At 41.1% G+C, this 21,034-nt stretch overlaps 1 protein-coding gene across 3 annotated transcripts in view; it reads left to right on the forward strand.

Annotated features, from left to right (window-relative positions):
- Positions 1-21,034, forward strand: part of PCED1B (PC-esterase domain containing 1B) — a 214,286-nt gene that overhangs the window by 24,326 nt on the left and 168,926 nt on the right. For all 3 annotated transcript variants that reach the window (XR_012921433.1, XM_076007205.1, XM_012752252.3), the window contains exons 3-4: positions 9,082-9,164; positions 11,071-11,147. The gene's annotated coding sequence lies outside the window, so the exon portion shown is untranslated. The remainder of the gene's footprint in view (positions 1-9,081; positions 9,165-11,070; positions 11,148-21,034) is intronic.

Raw genomic sequence — 21,034 nt, forward strand, 5'->3', positions numbered from 1 at the left:
CTCAGGCTAGGACTTCCAGCACTATGTTGAACAGAAGTGGGGTCAGTGGGCATCCTTGTCTGGTTCCAGTTCTAAGTGGGAATACTTTTAATTTTTCCCTATTTAATATGATGTTGGCTGTGGCTTTGTCATAGAAGGCTTTTATAATATTGAGGTATGTTCTGTCTATGCCTATTTAGTTAAGAGTTCTTACCATAAAAGGATGCTGAATTTTATCAAATGCTTTTTCTGTGTCTATTGAGTTCTATTTATGTGGTGAATCACATTTACAGATTTGAATCACATTTATAAATTTGAGCCATCCCTGAATTTCTGAGATGAAGGCCACTTGATCATGGAATTATTTATTTATTTTTTGATATGCTGCTGAATTCAGTTTGCTAGGGTTTTATTGAGAATTTGTGCATCTATATTCATAAGGGATATTGCTCTGTAGTTTTCTTTTTTTGTTATGTCCTTTTCTGGCTTTGGTATCAAGGTGATATTGGCTTCAAAGAATGAGTTAGGGAGGATTCCTTCCTTCTCTATGTTATGAAATAATTTCTGCAAGATACATGCCAGTTCTTCCTTTTGGGTCTGGTAAAATTCGGCTGTGAAATCGTCTGGTCTGGGACTTTTTTTGTTGGGAGATTTTTTTATTGGTGCTTCAATTTTGTTACCTGAAAGTGGTTTGTTCAGGAGTTCCATTTCTTCCTGATTGAGCCTAGGAAGGTTGTGTGCCCAAGAATTTGTCTATTTCCTCAATGATTTCAGATTTATGTGCATAGAGATTTTTATAGTATTCAGAGATGATATTTTGTATTTCTGTGGTATTAGTTGTAATATGTTCTTTTTCATTTCTGATTATCTTATAGTGGTACTTTCTTTTTCGTTTCTGGTTAATCCAGTGAGAGGTCTGTCGATTTTATTCATCTTTCCAAAGAACCAACTTTTTGTTTCATTAATTTTCTATATAATTCTTTTGTTTTCAATTTCACTTAGTTCTGCTCTGACATTAGTTATCTCCTTTCTTCTGATGGGTTTGGGATTGGTTTGCTCTCCCTTTTCCAATTCATTATATTGTTGATTTGTGATTTTTCTGTCATTTGGAAGTAGGCATTTATGGTATGAATCTTCCACTTCTGTTTTTGCTGAATCTTGGGTTACCTCTGACATGCTGTCTTCACCTGTTCCCAACTGTGTATAGTGAGTTAGGTCCCCTAGCTTACTCTTGGTGATGGTGGGTGGTACTTGTGAGTACAAATTAGCTGCTCCTTGTTTGCTTGAGTTGGGAGGCACTATGCTTGCTTATGGTGTTGTTCTCTTGTCATTGATTGATGTTTTCATGGAATATCCAACTGCTGTGCCCATGATAAGCTCTGGTCCCCCAGGTGGGGCATATGAATACGCCAAGCTTTAGGAGTGACCCTGTAGCTCCAGGTGCTTTCTTGATCTCCACCATCATTGAGGAGGGGGCAGGAGCAAGGAAGTTCACAGCTAGGCTTTGCAAAGCCTCAGTGGGACTCAGAAGTTGCATTTCCCGCCACTAGAGGGAGCTGCTGGTAGGAGGGTCAGGACAAGCTTTCCAAACTGGGAAAGCTGTTCGTGGGGGAGGGGCCTAAGCACTTGTATGCTAAGGCCCCACGCTGGGTTTTTTCCACCAGTGGCACAATTTTTCTGTGGGGAGGGGTAGGCACTCCACAACTGGCCACTCCTTGGACACCCTGTAAAATTAAGTCAGTAAATGCTGTAAAGGGCATGCAAATTGACCTCCCTGTCAGTAGGAGGTGCTTGCCAGAAGGAAGGAATAAGGTGCAGTGTTGGTTTTGGGTCCTGCGGCTGGCTCCAGTCCCTCAGGAAAAGCACAGGAATGCTCCAGCTGTTCACATAAATCGATTCATCTATATTTGTTTAACTTTCTCACTATCTTGTCCTCTTATGCTCATTGAGGACAGAAGCAGTTTTGCTTGTATCTTGTCACTCTCTATAGCACCTGGCACAATACCTTGCATAAACATAGCCTGGGCTCAGCAAGTCTGTGGATTGGATTCAATTGCAAAATCTATGCATTGATTTAAGAGAAACCAATATTTAAAAATGAGACTCTTCATTAGAAGAGTCTAACAGATATTAATTGCTTTGCATAATAATTATCTACTTTGGAGACACAATTTCTTTTTAATGAATGCTTTAATTAGCTTCTATTATATATATTAGAAAATAAACTTGGAATACAGCCACTATGCAAGTTATCTATGCTAGTTTAAAATATATTTGAGGTAGAATTTGATTAACTACCAAAAACAGATATGTAAGTTTGTGTAAGATAACTTTAATAGCAAGGTCAGGTGACAATATTGATTTTTCAATAAAGTACTGAATATATCCAGTCAAATTCAAACACTTGCTAAATGGTATTTTGCAGATTTCAAAGAGCATTATTATTTAGCTCCTCAGTTGATCCCCTTAATAACTTGATGGATTAGGCAAAAAACGCAAAGAAACAGAGGATCGTGGAGGCGGGGGACTTCCACATTCACATTTATGTCGGCAGAATCAGGACCTGAACTGAAGTCCCCTGATGCCTAGTTCCATCCTCTGACTTTCTGCATCCACTAAAAATGCCTAAAATAACTCATATGTCTATAAAGATAAATCTACCTATAGAAAATACAGCCCTCAAAATACACAGTTTAATTATAACTTCTTAAATGATCACCCTCTTCCCAGATTTTAAAGAATCAAAACACACATGAGCATCTGCCTAGAGCAAACACAGTGAGTTTCCTCATGACTGGAAGCTCCCATGAAAGCCACACCTAAGTGGGGAGGGGAAGTCAAGGCTGATAATATTTTGTTTATTTTAGTCCTTCTGCTTAGTTTTTGTTTCCAGGCATTGGACTGAACTCAGTTTTCAGAGCCAGAAATCACCACTGTTTATGTATCTAAATTTATTAATACGCTACTTTTGGAAAGTTCTAGGTACAATAGATTCCAAGACTATTTTAGGAACTTCTTAGTGGCAAAGTCTAAATTGTGGTTCAGTGAAGAGCCAACAAACACAAACTCCAAAGAGCAATTGGTAAAATAAACTTTTGGAGGATATGAGACTCTTCTGTTCTTCTAGTAGGAGGCGCAGAATAAGTGCATGCTGAAGTTAATTAAATGAATGAATGAAAAGTACCTTAGTCTCTAGCTCTATCGCCTCAGTTTACCCAAAGATTCTTTGTGATGGCTGTGCCACCATTAGAGCAGCAGTTTATTTTCTGTAAAATTTGTAGTAGAAAGAAAGAAAGGATGGAGAACCAGAAACCAAATTTTTATCCATGTTGTATACATTATCATACTTGGTTTTGTGCCATAGCAAACAGCATCCTGTCCTCTCCAAGTTAGGCTTACCCTGTGCCACTTCCTGAGGAGGGAGCATTGGGTGTGGGGTGGTGGCTGACATGCTTTGGGACATTTGTGCCACCTCCCCAACTCCCATGTCTGAGAACTGCTGTTCACAGGCTCTACTGGGAAGAACATGGCCAAGTGGCCCTGACCCTGCCGCATGTCCACCGTGCCCCACTCTGGTTAGACCAAGGGCAGACCTGTGGACCACAACAGTAAGACTCCCTTGTGATTTTTACAGAAACTACAGTCAGCAGCTGTAGACTGCAGCTGAGAGCTCCCCTGCAGGGCAGGCTGAGGTTGGAGGCTTGCTAGTCAAAGTCAAGTACAACCAACTTAAGAGTAAGATTATAAATTATCACAGGAAGCCAAAGTCTATGGTGAGAAAAAATTAGATATGCTTTTAAAAAGCGAAGAGGAGAGTCAAAAGAAAAAGAACCAAAAACAAAAGAGAGAAATAAAGAAACAGAAAACAGAGACCTACTGCCTTGAGTTTCTGATCCCAGGTTTGGCCACTATGAAGTCCAGTTGGACTTTGTCTCCTGCTCGTGGATGCCTGTAAAATTGCTGGCTTTATCTTTACAGTCAACTCCTCTTTTTAATTTGAATCAATTCGAATGAGATTGGATTCCCAGCAACCAATCGTCTCTGACTAATGGACTTCTTCCTTCTCGCCTGGGCACCCAGTGCGTGTTGGCCCTGCTCTGTCCTGTCAGGAAAGAAAGGGGTCTGACAAACTTTCACACTATCAAATCCTGAGTTTGCTGACTTTTCTGGTGACATTTTAGAAGAGCACAGCAGCGAGAAGGCCACATGAGACGTTAAGGAGTAACAATTCCCAATACCATTTTGGGCATCAGTTATGATCTATTTCAGGAGGAGCAAAAGAGCATCTTCTATTATAAGTAGCACATTATTTATTCTGCCTAAAGGAATACTTACAGCTTGCATATTACTCTTTTCCTCCCCCACCCCCAGCAACCCCCACATACACCATGTGCAGTATAAACTCTTGTATCACTCGTACATGCCTTGAAAACAGGGATGGTGTCTCCACCGCTGCAACATACTCAGCACCTTCATACAGTGTTTTGCAGGTAAAGCGTTCATTGGAATGGGTACATGTCCTACATAGAATTTGAATCCATAATCATTCTCCCCCTTCTCTTGAATATTTTGAAAAATTCTGGGCCGAAAATCCAGATGACACATTTTCAGAAACCTTCCTTTTCCCTTTTGCCACTCCTTCTGGACATCCGTGTGCTTCTGTGAGTTCTGCTAGAATTGTTTGAAGAGAATGAGGAAGACAGGAAGTCGGGATTAGCTTTCACTTAGCCCAGCAAAAAAAAAAGACTTAGAGGTGACCCAGTCAGATTCATAAAGTGGTGATTAAAGGAGCCCAATATCAGCCATTTAAAGGGACTTTTCAAGCCAGTGCAACCTCCAGTTCCATCTGGGCACTCCCAACATCAGCCCACAGCCTCCCAGGCTCAAGTCCACCCCATGCCAGTCCTAAAGCCACCTTTCCAATGAAGGCACAGCAGGCAGAGAGCACATTTGCATGAGTGGAGGTGTAGGTGTACAAGCCCAGTGGCTCCAGAAGGCTACACTGTGCAGTGTTTAGCTACTTACTTGGAGGAAGGCCATTCTCACAGATTCATCTAAGGCCAATGAGGGAGCATTAATGGAAACCCTGAATCCAGAACAATTCATAAATACTGTTTTAGAAAATTATTTTCATTCATAAAGAATAGCTGGTTCTGCCAACTATCATTAACATTTTATTTCCTTTTTCTATATCATTAAAGGCAAGAGTCATATTCAGAACACTCAAAAGTCATATATGGAAATAAAAGAAGATAATGTTTTGGCAGGTTTCGTTTCTCTACCATATTATGTTCTTGTCTTTTCTGGTACAATAGTCGGACTTTTTTTCTAAACATTCCAATTTTACAGAATAAGTCATTGTTAATGTGGAAAGCAGCTGAATCATCCATCTATCCATCAATCAGTATACTTGTTTTCTTTTTTTTTTCCTATATGCTTATCATCATACTAAAATGATATTAGGAATTCTTTCCTTTAGAGCACTTTTCCCCTTCAATTATTTTGTTTGTTTCACAAGGATATAGTAAAGCTATCATTAACTTTGTGTTAGTTCAGATTCCTATTCAAAATATTGAGTCAGAAACTCGAGTCACGTGTAATCTTCCAGTATTTCAAATCTGATGCCTCCATATGGGAAGTAAACATAACATCTAGAAAAAGTAAGATAGAAAGGAAATGTTTTTGGGCCCTCAGAAAGACAAGTCAGACTGTAAGAGTTGACTTTAAAAGTTATTTGATCATCTTTTTTCAAATATGAAGAATCTAGTTTACTCCATCTTAAATATGATAACCTAAGATATTTTTTTCATTATAATACACTAACTTGTTGGGAACATATTTGATTATTTGAACCAAATGGTTTCAAGGAAAAGAAATGTAGACAGAAACAAAATATTATTTGGAACCAAACTATGATTTGGGGTGGGGGTTGGGAAGGGGCAATGACCTGGAGTCAAGAGAGCCGAAGACTGGTCACTGTGGTGTCACCATTGAGCTGAATGGCTGTTGCTTATTGGGCTTTTTATCTGCTTCAGTTTCCTCTTCAGTAAAATGAGATTCCTCCAGTGCCTAAAATCTCATTCTGAAACTCATCGACTGACCCTTTTCTTATTCTGCATCTCTTGACCCAAAATTTGTGATACAAAATCTTCGTGATAATTATGCATTCAACATCTACTCAGTAACTATTATGTGTTACATGCAATAATCATCATTAGCTCCCTAATCTTTCCCATTCTAACTATATGAAGATTATATGGGGAAAACTGTGATTTGAAAGGAAGATTTGAATTTGTTATGCATTATTTCTAAGAGAAGAACCTGGAGAAATAATTCGTCATAGACAATAGCCTCTATCTTAAAGCACTACGATATTGACCTCCAAGTAAGAAACAATATTGCTGGTACCAAATTATCCTTTTAATACATCCATGTTATAGATTCCTAGGCTACATGCTCATTAAAACACATAGTCTACCAAAACCATATTTTTAGCATTGTTAGCTTTTTTATTTTACTTTTTTATTATTTTATTTTATTTATTTTACTTTAGGATATGACTGGGGTACAAATGCTTTGGTTGCATATATTGCCTTTGCACTACCTGAGTCAGAGCTACAAGCATGCCCATCCCTCAGACAATGCATACTGCAACCATTAGGTGTGAATTTACCTATCCCCTCCTCCTCTTCCCACCTGCCAGAAACCCGATGAATGTTACTACTATATGTGCACATAAGTGTTGATCAATTAGTACCAACTTAATGGTGAATACATGTGGTATTTGTTTTTCCATTCTTGTGATACTTCAGTTAGAAGAATGGGCTCCAGCTCCATCCAGGATAATACAAGAGGTATTAGTTCATCATTTTTTCATGGCTGAGTAGAACTTCCTGGTACACGTATACCACATTTTATTAATCTACTCATGTATTGATGAGCACTTGGGTTGTTTCCACATCTTTGCAATGGTGAATTGTGCTGCTATAAACATTCAAGTGCAGATATCTTTATTATAGAATGTCTTTTTTTCCTTTGGGTAAATACCTAGTAGTGGATTGCTGGATCCAATGGTAGTTTTACTTTTAGTTCTTTGAGGTATCTCCATATTACTTTCCATAGAGGTTGTACTAATTTGCAGTCCCACCAGCAGTGTATGAGTGTTCCTATCTCTCCACATCCACTCCAACATCATTAGCTTTTAAATAGTAGCAATCATTTGAATGCTTGGAAAAGTCTGGTGAGCATGATTACATGTGGAAATTTTCAAATAGAATGTATCCAAAAATGTAAGTATATTAAAGAGTTTTCAACATGCTTTGCCATTTTTTTGTGCAGTTTCACATCGTGTCTTTACTAGTAATAACAATAAGTGGTGCAAAGATAATAGACTACACTACCATTCATTCCTCTCACCCCCACCCCCGGTATTATACAGTTTTCCAATCAACATGCTGCTAGTTTGCAAGGCATCTTTGTGATGTCAGGAGATTCTAGATTTCCTTTCAGAGACAACACATTGTAGTGTTAGGTTGAACCATAAAATTGCCATTTTTGGTCAGAAATGATTGACTCCTAGCAGTTTCATATGGAACAAGCTAAAGAGCCTTCCTCGGGTTTGAATTCCAGGCCTGAGAGTCAGCTGTGTGTCGGCTCGGGCCAGGTACTTAACTGCTGAGCCTGGTTTGTGCAATGGTAAATAACACCTACTTTGTAGGATTGATTATTAACTTAACATTGAGGCTAAGCGATGATGTATAGGAGCACTGTGCGTGGAAATAGCTAATGTTCAAGAACTAGCTAATAATACAATATTATTATAAGTAACTTAGAGATTTTCTTCCCTTTCCTTTAGCAATTTCTGCATATATGGCAAAGGTGACAGTTGCTATGGTACAGAGAAATGGAAACTATTTGTTAGGCAAGCTCAATTTTCAAAAACCCCACTAGTTTTAAAAGCCTTCCATTCCTGTCCTGCAGCTCTGGTATGTCCTAGTAAGGACACAGATAAAGTTTGACACATACTCGGAGTATCTAAATAGGAAATGTACTGAAGCAAACCAAGAACAGAATAAAAAAAAAAAAATCAAAGCACTGAGCAAACATTCTGAATTTTTGCCAGAGGAATTGGACTGCCTGAATCCCCATGACTCTTTGAGTTATTAATAGTGGCGCATTTTGCCATATTTTGAGCAGATATATATTTATATGTCATGTAGTATCTGTGCGTGGAGACTCTCAAGGCTTGATGGCCTTTTAAGAAATGTGTTATCTTGGAAGAGAACAGGCCAAGGAGGATGGCATTTTGTCATCTGTGTGGCACCTGCCACACTGTGTTCATCAAACACTACGAGAAAGACGGGCACTGCAGCCATGCCTGCGACACGGCTCCCATCTGCTCTGCCAGAAGCCATGACGAAGTCACGAGTTGCACAACAGTAGTAATTCGCAGCTATTTATGACCATTTTAACAGCGAAGGTCTAGATTAGAAGGCTGTGTTTACATGCCGTGCGGCAGAATGGTTCCATGAATCATTCTCACAGTAACTTTTGGTTCAACCAGTCAACCACATAATGAAAAAGCAACCAGTTGGTCTTGAAGCTATGATTAACAGCTCTCCCAGTTAGCCTCGACTTTCTTGAGGTTCTTCGGCATTTGAGACCGGTTGACTCCTGCCCCCACGCACACAGCCTCCCTCCTTCTCTCTTCCCTGCCAGCCACGGCTCTGCTACACTTTCTCCACTTAAGCTCAGGTCCCAAGACATCAAATAAGTCACAGGAGTTTAGGCAACTCCTGAAGAGCCCCTGTGCATATAATTCCTGTGCACATAATTAAAAGAACATATTTGAAGCACATGTTTATTTTCTCATTGTCTTGCTCCTTTGTGTGACTTCAATTAGTAACCCTGATGGCTCATTTGCATTAAAATTAGTAAAAGCCTTTCATTTGTCCATTTAAACTGACTTGAGGTTTTAGTTCATTATCACTTCCTGACAGCATGAAGGTCAGACTATTTCCTTTTGTTTCACCAGGCAGTTAATCCCCTCATTAAGGGTGATGGAAAATGAATAATTAAACATATGCCATTTTCATATTTCAGGTAATGAGAAGCCTGAAGATCCCAGAGGATGCTGTTAGAGGAAAAGTCAGGAAAGTGTTGAAGACTCTACCTCCTGCAAATATGTGAGTTTCTCTCCTTTGTCCTCATGGTAGAAAAGGTTCAGCGAAGGCTCTTCCCTTAAACTGAAACAAAACAAAGTGAAAGTAAAAGCAATAGTTGTTGGGCTAGGCTCAGACACTCATTAGCTGTGTGACTTGGGACAATGCAGCTAACTTTTTGACACTGAAGTTTTTCTCAATTATATAATAGGAATGATAACGGTAACCACCTTATCCAAGTGTTGGGAGTGTTAAATGCATAAATGAATAAACAGTGCTTACCTCAGTGCCTACCACATGGCAAGAGCTCATTAAATGTTAGCTAATTATATTAGCATTTTTGTCATCACCCCAGAAAGTCGCTTTCTGAATGCCGTGGGCATCAAGCCCCAGCAAACATTCACTTGAGACTGTTCAAAAGTTCACTGTGGTCCACGGGGTCAAGGATTAAGAGTAAATTGTGTTACACCTGGAACAAAAAAACCCATGTAACCCTGCCTCTGGGCCTTAGGGAATTCAACTTACATCAGACCTCTTCTAATTATTCTAAAAAGATTTTTTGGAGGGTGGAGGTGGCAGAAGGTAGAAAGACACAGTAGATGGGACCCAGAAGACCACAGCTGGTGAGGGAAGGTGAAGCCACCCACAGCAGGCTCCACTGTGCACTCTGAGTTCCTGCCACCAACCCCAGGCCCACCGCCTGTGTCCTTCCTCTGCTTCTCCCTCACAGGAAGCCGGCTCCTCCAGGGCGTCCGAGTCCTGTTCTGCTGAGACTGGTCAGGGGCCATCTTTGTACGTGGACTCTTGTCTCCTCTGACCATGTTTCAGCGGGACCTTCAGCTCATGCTGACTAAAAGTAGACTCAGCCCTGCTACAGAAATCCCTGCCCCATTAGGAACTACCTAAGGGTCTAATTCCTTTCGCTGTGTCAGGCAGCGTAGTAGACTGTACAAAGTAGGGGCAGCACCCTTCCAGATGCAGAGGTGAGGGAGGGAGGTCTCAGCTGAGTTTGGAAAGCTGCCTGGGATTTGGGTGATGGAGTGAAAGGGGGAGGATGTTTTAGGTAAGTGAGGAGTAGGAGCAAAGAGCAAAGTGCAAAGGGTCAGAATGTACTTGGAACAGGACATCTTCTGTGAGGCGGAAACAGGCCGTGTGAGGGGGTGAAGGTGGCTGGGGCTGCTCAGAGAGACGCGAACCTGGCCAGGGAAAGGGAAATCTGAGGGTTGGATCAAGGTGTTGGACTTTATCCTGCTGTAAATACAGATGGGGGAGGGTGGAAGCAGCGTTTTACCAAAAAAGCATGCAGTGCTGTGCAGGCAGCGTTGGTGAGGATAGGCTTGATGGGAGGAAGATTAGTCAGGGCTCTCAGACCTCAGGTTATGGCAACCTGGGAAGGAAAAGGAAAATAAAAATGCCTGAGGGTGGCTCTATGATTCTAGGCATTGATTCTATGCAAACGGAGCAGAAACCAAGGCTCAAAACTAAATCTTGAAATGTGTTCTGTCATTGCTTTACCTCAAATAGTCAATCCTAGTTGTATTTTTGTGGGGAAAATATTTTGCCCTTTTTAAAAAAGTTCTAGTAAGAAGCAGCTTTAACACTGCTTCCAGAAGAATAAACGTCACAGGAGAAAGTGAATTGAGTGTGTGCTTGAAAGAATGACAGAGAGTGCTGATGTGTTTTGAAAGAGCACACATACACCCCCACACACACGTGAACTGATGGTTTCCACGATAAGCACAGTCTCACAGCTACTTTTTCCCTCGTCAGTACTGGGAAATACTTTCTAGATCTTCTCATAAAAAAGTAGAAAAATAGTCTAATAATTGATGCATTTAGCAAGTTGTATAATTTTTCATTGAAAAACTGATATCATAGTTAGAAAATTAAATCTAGGAGAGAATTTAAATGTCCTTTTATAATTTTACAGAAAAATCAACAGGACAAGAGAGTAAACAACTCACCCAGAGTCACCCAGCTGGTGTGGACCAGATCCACTGTGACAAGGTAAGTGCTTTGACTCTCAGCCCAGTGCTCTTTCTGCTTTGCCATGAGAGTTCAAAAAGACCAATTCACAGTTGAAAGAAAAGAGTTGATGTTTTCCATTTTCTCTTTCTAAAGTTAAGAGCTGTTTTATTGGGTAAATTCTTCACATTTTTTCCTACTGCATTTTTTCCCCCTGTTTATAGAATTAAACAATTAGCTTTGTGGTAATCCTTGTGTTGAAGATACCTTAGTCCAGGGGTGCAAGTTGCCTCCTGGGAGAGACGGTGGGTGCACGTGGAAAGTGCAAATTTCTAGGCAGCCGGGCTCCCGGGGCCAGCCCTCTTGACTGGTGTTCTGGGTAAAGTGAATTCACAGAAAAGAAAAAAAAAAAAAATTCACAGAAAAGCATCAGCAAATGCTGGCTCTGAACCTGCCATGCCTACACCGACTGCCACCCCGGGACTGTCACCCCAGGCCCTCGAGTGGAGCTTCCCAGGAGGAGTCTGCGGGCTCACTCTGTGCCCCTCTCCCCTCTGTGGGAGCCTTTCCTGGTCTGGGGGGAGGCCCTTCCCCGCAGAGCAGCCCTCAGCCTCCATTCCCTTGCTCTCTCTCCTCCTCTGTTCCCTACCTTTCCTGGGAAAAGTTTAAAAGAAAAAAAAATTCATTGCATCAGAGCATGCTTCTTTTTCTTTTCCTCCAACTTCTCTTTCTCAGTCTCTGCCTCTCATCCAGGGGGAAGTGCTTCTCCGGGCCCTGGGTAAACACCCTTGGGGGCCCTGCCTCTGCAGCCTTCCCTCTGTGGCACCTCCCCCCAAGGCTTGCTTCTTTCTGCACTGGGGAGGGGTGGCCAGTAACCTCGGAAGGTTGCTGCAGACTGCTCCCCCTCCATCCCAGTGGCCAGGCCTGCCTCAGGGGCAGGAAGCTCTGGTCATGCGGAGCTGCAGAGCTTAATTAATGAGAGACTCAGACGGTAAAGCGCACATAGAGCAAGAGCGAGTGCAGTGGAGAGTCTTTGAAAAAGGCTCTAATTTTTAGCACAACCCAATAAAGTACTCAAGCAGCGTGATTTTCATTGGGATGTTGTTCCATTAAACATAGGGCAATTAAGAGATCTAGCTGGATGTCTGGCTTGATGACATTTCCATTTCGAAAGCTGAGTCAAATGGAAATACGGTGATAGGTGGTAAGTTTCTTAAGCTCAAGTCTGTCCTTTACATAATATCCATGTTAATTTTTTCTGTAACCTTTTAACTTTTCAGAGAAAACCTTTTTCTCTTATGACCATCTTAAGTTTTTAACTTTTGATTCATCAGATACTTATTGCTATCACCATGTCTTTGCTCTGTGTATTCCTTGGAAAGCCGGGTGTGGTGAAGCTACTCGATCTTCTAAATCCAGGCACTCACCTCATTTTCTTTTCTTTCTTATAGTGTTTCTTAACTTATGATTCTTAAACTAACTCTGGAATCATCTGGTGCTTACTTACATTGAATTTAGCATCAAGGTTGATTATTTAGTCAATCCTTGGGAGGAAGTATTAGATGCCAACTATACACCAGGAATGTTCTGAGTGTTGAGAAAATCGTGGTGAATAAAAGTGCTGTGGCCCTTGGCAACTGATCACATGGGCAATAATCAACTGATCATATAACAAATACATAACTGAAACCGTGGTAATTAAGATCAAGGAAAAATATGCTTAATAAGTTAAAACCTAACCTCCAGTGGTCAGTTTGATCAGTTGGGATTCTGTCTGTGGAAGCTTATTTCATCCTACAAAAAATCAAAAGTTGATGAAAATAAGATAAATTATGTTTTACGAACACATTAATTACAAAGAACTGTAATGTCTATATTTCACTTTCTGCCCCACACTCCTGCCCCTTTCTTGTGGTCACAAAGCCCACTCCAATTGTCAGAGATGGTCACATGATCCAAAAGAGGTGAATTTGAATCCTTCTCCAAGATTTTTCTAAGTGGGGCCGTGGGAAAGTTTTTCCCTTGTTGGCATGGAGAGGAGTGGCTATGAGTCCAGGCTGCTCTTGTCCACGAACATGCTCCTTTCCCCAACTTTTCTCCTGTACTTCTGAAGGCAGACAGAATGAAGCCAGCATGCAGGGAGAGGCAGGGATGAGAGACAAACACAGAGAATCCCAAAGTCGGAGCTTCTAGCTTCAGACATACCTCAGGCCAGTCCTCCATGGCTTTTTCCATGGTTGGGATACATAGGAGACTTAAACCACATTCCCAGCTTAAATGAGTTTGAGTCCATTTCGGTCACTTGCTAATAATAAGTGCATGTTCATACAGAAAGCAAGCACTTAATGCTGTAAATATTTCTTAGAGTGGATTACTACATGTGGCTGGACTGCCTGGACATATCTTAAAATGAACCCACTGAGGTTCTGGTTTTCTTGGTTAGTCTCTTTGAAGTAATTCTTCATAACACCAAGTACCCTGATTTTTGGTTTAGAGTTGGAGATAGGGGTGTCAGCCTTGATATTCTTCATTGTTGATTCATGTTCGTTAAAGATTCTCCCAAAGTTCTTGTGGGTGAATGCCCAAGCCAAGCACCGTAAGTCAAGATGCACCATGCTTTGTCTGTACCCAAAGTCTGGGAATCTTGGTGGAATCAAAGTCTTACCCGTCTCCACTGACTATTGTATTGCCATTGGGGACAGGTCTATGAGACAAGGACAACATATTCTCTGCCATAGGAAGAGGGAGGCTCTCTCTCTCTCTTCTCCTCTTCACAGGACACAGCGAGGGAACTGATAGATGGCAGCCCTAAGGACACAAATTGAAGAAGATAAATTGGAGTGAACTTTCTGAGATTTTGCCAATATTCCCAGAAGAAGCAGAGGGTTTCATGCATTGAAGTTAGAGCATGAGCAAGGACCATGGCATGGCCCCTGACGGCAGCTTGGGCAGAGAGACCAGATCCCAGCAGGTGGCAGCAGTGGCAGCAGAGGCCTCTTCGTCCCCTGACTGCAGCAGAGGTGGCACAGGACCACCGTGCAGACAGGGCTGGCAGTGAAAGAATGCCGTGCCTCAGAGATGCCAGGATCGGAGCCTGGAGACTCGGGCTCAGGTGCTGGAGTCACCACACCTGGGTTAGCCTCCCACCCCTTAGCCAGTTCCACAAGGACCTATCTATTCAGATACAGTGTCCCCCAAGGAGGAAATTGGTGAAAAAGTACGTTTTTACTTTCCAAACTGCTCCTTTACATCCAAGTGAGACTCCTAAACCAGAAAAATCGGAGCCCTTACCACCAATTGCAAGCTGGGTGTCCTTCAGAAAGACATTTACACTTTCTGAACCTCAGTTCTCTCCTATGTAAAATAGGGATAGAAATAATAATTACTTTCTAGGATTGTTGGAGGACAGAATGACAGTAGGAGACAATGGAATGCTATGCCTTGTACCAGCGAGGACCTCGTGAATGTTAGGCAGACGCATGTCCAGCAGCCGGGCTGGCGGGAAGGTTACCGTGCAGGAGCGTAGCACTTGTGGACTTGCGTGATGACAAGGAATTCAAGGTGGGGGTGGCGAGTAAGCATTGCTCTCTCCAACTTGGGAACCCTGAGATCTGCTGCTACTAGTGGGCTGTGGATGGGGGAAAGAGGCAAAAAGCAGGGAGAGTAACCCAAATGCTGCTGAGCTCCTCAGGAACTGATTCGCGAACTGCCCATACACTCACACAAGGACCCAGATGTGCTGGCTCAACACGCTAAGTGGAAGGTAAAATATGGGGCTGATGAGGAACAACAGCTCTTTCCCAGGGACTTCCTCTCCCAGAATCTTTTGTACCCTGCACATTCCTGTTGCTCCCTTTCTGTCTGGAAGCAACATAATTCCCAAAAGTGCATCAGGTTGACTTTTTTCCTCCACATCTTTGCCAAGCCAGTATGATCAACTTTTTACTCTTTCTTAATCTGACCAATTAAATTGTAGTTTAATTTCCAGTTTCTTGACCATTTCCTGATGCTGGTGAGACTGATCATCTTTACACTTATTTAATAGCCATTGGCATTTTCTCTTAGGTTTCCATTGCTTGACGCTTACAACAGGATGGAATCATCTTTAGAATCAGTCTGAGTCCAGCATTCATTACGACCACTCATTATTTCATTTTGTTTTCTTTTCTTCTTTAAACTTCATGCCTCTGATTAATCTGTTTAATTTTAGAAATATATAATATTTCAGGGCACACATAGACTGTCTTCCTTGGGCAGATTCCTGACAATAGGTAGAATTCTTTCATCTTTTGGATTCATCATGATTCAGATATTGAAATGAAAACTAAAATAAACTTTCCAGTTTGCCTTTAATCTCAATTTGAAATCAATGTAAGATGATTGAAAATCACCTACTTGATAGTACTTTATGTTTTTGCACTTTCTAAAGAACAGACTTGGAGAAAGGATTCTGTAAAAAAGAAGTTTTGAGTACTAGATTTATGATTTAAATGTCCCCATGTGCATCCTTCTCCCAATCTCTGAGCTACTTTCAGCAAATCATTTCCCTTTTCTTTCTCCATAAATGTGGCTTTATCAGTGATTCTCAACCCTGCCTACATATTAGAATTTCTTGAAAAACTTTTTTAAAATACTGTTTTTAAAACTTTAAAAAAAAATCTTTTAAAAAATATATACCCTAAAGAGAGTTAAACCAGAATCTCTGGGGTTGGGATTTACGCATCAATGTTTTCTTTAAGTGTCTCAGGTGATTTTCATATGCATCCAAGAATGAGAATCACTGAACATGATGATCTTTGATATTCCTTCTGGCAAACATCTCTGTGATTCTAAAACATGTTGAAATTTGGGCAGTATATCAAACTCTTTAGTGATTTTTAACCTAGTAAAACGGAGACTGCATTTTCCCACACACTGCATTAGAGTTTAGAAATGGCCTAACTGGTTGGTTGGCTTGGAGAATGTTTGTTAGTGGCCAAAATCACTTTTATTTTCCCTCTCCTTCTATGGTGTTCATGTCTCTAAATGAAACATTATTCTGGGCTTTTGTTGAGCTGAAAAGTAGACGAACAGAGAGGGGAAAATGATTGGACAATTGGTCACATAAATCACCAATCCAGTGGATAGCCAGCAAACACTTCTTTTGTCCCCACTTTGAGGTTTAAAAACAAAAATATTGTGTTTAGTGGGTATAAAGGGAGCTTTTGCAGAGGTGGTTGTCGACAAGGGGGGAAGTACAATAGGGTTACAATAAGACCCACTTCAATAAACATTTTTTGACTCAGTCAGTAGCCATTCAACCAATCAATGAATTATGAATTGCAAACATTCACCCAGGAAGTGGTTAGTGATAATTTGTAGTTGACAAGCACAACATGTCTAACATAGGATCTGGCTCAAATTTACTATGAAAATATGATCTTTCTGCTGTACAAAGGACTTAGAATATTATTAGGGAGACAAAACCTTTAATGCACAAAGATACTCCATAATATCCTTCTTAATTGCATGGTAGAGACCATAAGTGTAAGAAAAGCAGCCTCACCTTGAATTTCAAGTGAGAGAGGTTTTGAGATTCAGCTGAGTCACTATTCAGGAACATAACCAGTGAGAGATATGAGGTTCCCCAAGAAGTTGCTTTGATCATGAAAACATGAGCTTCTTTTTTAAATCAAATTCGTATTTTCTTTCAGGCAATTATTGATCAGGCTCTTCTCTGCTGAGTCAGTAACCAGCACATACAGAGAGGTTGGTCCTATGTGAAGTTTGATTTCCCAGGCCCCAGATGCAGGGCAACATGAGGTCACAGGACTAAAGGTTTGAGCTCTTCAGTTCAAAAACCAAATGCAAGCTGGGTGCAGCAGCTCACGCCTATAACCCTAGCATTCTAGGAGGCCGAGGTGGGAGGATTAGTTAAGGTCAGGAGTTTGAGGCCAGCTTGAGCAAGAGTGAAACTCCGTCTCTACTAAAAGTAGAAAAATTAGCCAGGAGTGGTGGTGTGCACCTGTAGTCCCAGCTACTGGGAGGCTGAGACAAGAGGATTGCTTGAGCCCAAGAGTTTGAGGTTGCAGTGAGCTAAGATGATACCACTACACTCTATCCAGGGTGACTGAGTGAGACCCTGTTTCAAAAAAAAAGACAAAAAAAACAAACAAACAAAAGAACCACCCACACACAAAAGAACCATATGCACCATAAAAGAATATGCTGGTGTTCTTTGAAATTTGATTAATATAACTCCAAATCTCAAAAAGAAATACATTTCTTCTCCCACTGAATTCAATTGCTTTAGAAGTGGTCTGATTTTTTTAAAAATTGATTTTCAGTAGAACTGAAGAATTCATTTAACATTTGGGTTGTCTTAATAATAAAAGCCCAAGCATGCTATGGACCTCATGTTTTGAGAGCCTGTGCAAAGCCACAAAAACACAAAGTTGAGGATAATCTCACTCTGTCCCAAGAGAGCTCACTTTCTAGGGGAATCAACACCTATATTAAACAGTGTTATGGAAGACTGCCTTTAAATACTTAAAAATGTATCTGCCATCATTTTATGATAGGTGGACTATCTCCATGGTTTTCACTGATCCTCACAAGAAATAAATGCGTATTAGATTTTTATGAATATATTACTTATTTATATATTTTTTAGTTGTGGGAGAGTACACATAACACAAAAGCTACCATCTTAACCATTCTTAAGTGTACAGTTCAGGGACCTTAAGTACATTCACATTTTTGTGCTACTGTCACCACCGTCCATCCACAGAACTCTTTTCATCTTGCAAAACTGGAATTCTGCACACATTAAACAATAGCTCCTCATTCCCTCCTCCCCCGGCCACTGGCAACCACCGTTCTACCTTCTGTCTCTATGAATTTGACTCCTCTAGATACCCCATGTAAATGGAATCATCCTGTATTTTTCCTTTTGTGATTGACTTATTTCACTTAGCATAATATCCTCAGGGTCATTTTTTTTTTAAAGAGCTAATATTGCCAAGTGTCTGATAAACAACCAACTGTATTTATTCTAGCTGAGGTGTCTCAGGTTATTTACAGATCTTATTCGAAAGTCGCTTCTTCTGGTGGTAAAAGATGTTGATTGGATGTCGTTTTGTACCCGGTTGAAGGAAATCGGCATCCTTCATGGATCGTCTGGACCCATCCATAGGCTCTCTGAGCAAGCCAAGGCTCCAGCACCGCCCCTAATAACTGTTGTTGAGGGTCGTGCGGCTCCTGCACAAGGGGACTCAGAGAGAAGGCAGCAGGCCTGACTCAGAGCTGCTGCCAGCCCCCCGCCCACGCAGGCTCTGCGCTAGATTACGGATGTGCACTACCATCTGGTATGTGGGTTTCACAGTAAGAATGGGAGAATCAAGCTATCCATGTCACGTGTTGCTATTATTTTATTTAACACTTGTTATATGGCCAACGCTGCACCAAGCACAGCATAAAATCTGGAATTGTTCGATACACTCTCTGTCTATGATCCAAGGGATGCTCCTGCCAAACTTGCTTCAGGAGTTTCCTCCCAATCCATTCAAAACCAGCTTTATTTCCTAAAACCCTCCAAATACAGGGTCTTGGTTGTTTAAAGACTAAAAATCTGCGCTTTCAATTTTTTTTTTATTTTAAGTAAGTGCCGTTTCAATTAGAGTCTCTAGGCAAATTTCTCTATACTTCATTAAGTTTATATCTTAGAGGAAAATATATTTCTCCACATTCCATGCTGTTAGTGCAGGAAATGAAACAAATATTTCCATTCACTATTTCCTTGGCTGTTTCTGTTTAACAAAACAGCGATTTTTTAGCTGAAGGTTTGTTCGTGATTTTAATCACAATCTATATGTTGGACCTTAGTAAATAGAAATCTGAGTGTTTTTCCACAGGAAAGCTGCTTGCAAGGTACATTATTTTACTATAATACCTTCTAATATTGTAATCTTTTAACAAAAACTTTGTAAGTGGTCACATTATTTGCAAATGTTCATAATAGTCATAATACTAACTTTTAAAAGCCTCCCAGTTCTTTCCTGGGCTCCAGGGAGTACTGGGATTGTTCAAGCGCCTCCTGCAGCTAGTAGGCTGGTTCCATTTTTTACAGTAAAGTGCCCCAACCTGCAGAGAGGATAACAGCTTCTTGGGCATGTGAGCCCTCGAACATACTGCTGCCTGCAGCGTGCAAAAGCAAACGGAATTTCCTTTCCCTCCCTCTTAACGGATACTCCTCCTCTCTTGGTAGATTTGCCTTTATAATCTATTATCAAAAACTGGCTCATGGAACTGGCTGTCTTTAAAAACATACGCAGTCCCCTCCCAATTATTTGGTGATGTTTTATTCATTCCATAAAGGAATGCTGGGCATTAGGTTAGGTCTCTGGCATGTACTAAGATGCATCAGACAGAGTCCTTATTCAAAAGGAAAAGGCAAGAGGATTTATACTCAATTACTATAATACTGTACAAGTCATAGGATCGGAGAAGGCTATAGGAATTCAGAAGATGGTCAAATCTTTGAATTTAGGAGCCACAGGTGAGGAATGAAAACACCTACCTTTTATTAAACATGTACTATGTATTAGGCACTGTGTTGGCAGCTTACACACATAGCTCCATTTCCACCAACACAGTACGATTAGACATTTTTGCTCCCGATTTGACAACGAGGAGAACAGTGTTGTTCAGGTCTGACTGCTCAGTTTTCGTGCTTTTTACTGCACCATGCCATACTGATGATGCATCCTGCTTCAAAGCCTATTTCCCTGTTCCGTTCCCCCTGCTGCCTCCCCAAAGGAGGAGAAAGACTGGCTTCAGACAGTCAGGTTTTAAACTACCTTATAGTTTGCATCAGAAATCTGTGGGACATGTGTACAGAGAAACATATATGTGCAAAGGATAGGCAAAGGTGTGATTTTTTTTTTTTTTTAAAGAATGTGGTTTTGAGAATCACATAATTTATTTAGAGGCACACACTGGTGAAGCCTTTTGCATAAGTTTTTCTTCCTCCTGTGATTCCAATTAGGAAAGGAAAAAAGTAGGTTTGGGACTTGGGTAATTTACTGAAGATTTCCATAGCGAGGCACACACGTCTGCAGAGATCCAGACTCCCCACACCTTCCTGAGTGCCCACGATGCAGCCCCACCTTAGAGGCTTCTCTCTCACCATTTGATCTTCATAGCAAAGCTGGGAGTTGATGCTACTCTTTCCCATTTGATACATGAGGAAACTGAGGTCCAGATAGATAGTGATAGACTTTAGATTCAAACCCAGGCCCTCTGCTTCCCAGTCTAGTGCATGACTTAAAAGCAGATGTGTTTGGAATCTGGGAAGAGGCTTTTCAGCTAATTAAAATCTGGCCCATGAAAGCTGGAAATGCAGCTTTCTCCACATTCTGGTCTGTCACCTTACCACCCCGGCAAGCAACAGAGAACATTAGCCCTGGGACAGACCTATGGCTGGCTCATAGCACATGTGCACACACCTTAATTTTATCTCGAAATTGGGTTGCCATGGTATAGAGGAGGCTGCCTCCCTGCTACTCCTGCTATTGCTTTATCTGTAGAGCTTCCCAAGAAAAAGCTATGCCAAATGTAGGTTGCTGGCACCAACCCCTCCAGCTGGGGCATGGGTGGAGGGATTGCCAGAGACTGCCGCCAAAGTGCAGGGCCCAGGGCAAACCGTGATGAGTCAGCTAATGCCAGCGTCTGGCTTTCCATTATGATCATCTTACTCCATGACACTGCATGTTTTTAGGAAATTCTATTCTCATGTTTTCTGCTGTATATTACACAAAGTTTAATAATATAGTCTGGAAATACAGGTGGGAAGAAAGTTTGGGAAGTTAGACTATGTGCAAATTAAGACTATAACTTGCGTTTTAATTATGCCAAAGCTGATATATTTTTCAAAAATAATAAAGAACAAA

The sequence above is a fragment of the Microcebus murinus genome, chromosome 10 (assembly GCF_040939455.1).
Source record: "Microcebus murinus isolate Inina chromosome 10, M.murinus_Inina_mat1.0, whole genome shotgun sequence".
Classification (NCBI taxonomy): Eukaryota; Metazoa; Chordata; class Mammalia; order Primates; family Cheirogaleidae; genus Microcebus; species Microcebus murinus.